This window comes from Ornithorhynchus anatinus, chromosome 12, assembly GCF_004115215.2.
Source record: "Ornithorhynchus anatinus isolate Pmale09 chromosome 12, mOrnAna1.pri.v4, whole genome shotgun sequence".
NCBI classification, from domain to species: Eukaryota; Metazoa; Chordata; class Mammalia; order Monotremata; family Ornithorhynchidae; genus Ornithorhynchus; species Ornithorhynchus anatinus.
The window spans coordinates 9,352,468-9,353,501 of record NC_041739.1 but is presented as its reverse complement, the minus strand read 5'-3'; the positions used below and the strand labels follow the sequence as shown (position 1 = coordinate 9,353,501).

Below are 1,034 nucleotides of genomic sequence, written 5' to 3'. Positions count from 1 at the left end.
GGTCAAGTTGTTTCCGACCCATAGTGACTCCATGGACACATCTCCCCCAGAATGCTCCGATCTCCATCTGCAGTCGTTCTGGTAGTGGATCCATAGAGTTTTCTTGGTAAAAATCCAGAAGCGGTTTACCATTTCTGCCTTCCACACAGTGAACTTGTCTCCACCCTCGACTCTCTTCCATGCGGCTGCTGCCCAGTATGGGTGAGTTTTGACTTGTAGCAGATGGCCTTCCACTCGCTAGCCACTGACCAACCTAGGAATGGAATGGGTAGGCTTCTGCTTGACTCTCCCTCTCATAGCCGAAACTGGTAGAGTACTGGAAACTCTCCAGGTGTGACCCTGAGAGGGCAGTAAGCACTTACTTACCATAATTATTATTATTACTGATTAATTACTATTCTATCAATCATTCATCTTTATTGAGTGTTTACTATGGGCAGAGCACTATATTAAGCATTTGGAAGAGTACAATATAAAAGTAGAGCAGAGTTGGTAGACACGCTCCCTGACACAGAAGAGACATTCATTAATATAAATGAATAAATTATGGATATATACTGAAGTGCTGAGGGAGGGGTGAATAAAAATTAGCAAATCCAAGCAGAAGGATGATAAATCACGAATTAATCAACTATTAAGTGATCATTAATAATAATTCTCACCATATGACTGTACTCTTTAGACTCCCTTACATTCGGGGTAAGATGGAGAAGTGATGATTTTACTACTTGATATCTCTCCACCAAAATGTACAGGACAATAGAATCACCTCTGCACCCCGAGGGACAGGGTTCGTTTCTCATTCCCATCTGTTCATTATCTCCCAGTGTTTATTACAATGCTCTGCATATAGCACTGAATCAATATGATTATTACTACTATCTTAGCACTAGATGACCCTCTCAGGATCACAGTCTCGGCTATGGGAGAGAGAGTCAAGCAGAGGTCTACCCATTCCATTCCTAACTTGGATAGTGGCTAGAGAAGGAAGGCCATCAACTACAAGTCAAAACTCACCTGTGCTGGGCAGCAGC

The 1,034-nt window shown here is 42.6% G+C and overlaps 1 non-coding gene across 1 annotated transcript; it reads right to left on the bottom strand.

Annotated features, from left to right (window-relative positions):
* Positions 1 to 211: 211 nt before the first annotated feature.
* Positions 212 to 349, bottom strand: LOC114815828. Its single transcript, XR_003763630.1, has one exon. It is a non-coding gene; the product is annotated as a small nucleolar RNA SNORA7 (small nucleolar RNA).
* Positions 350 to 1,034: the final 685 nt, after the last annotated feature.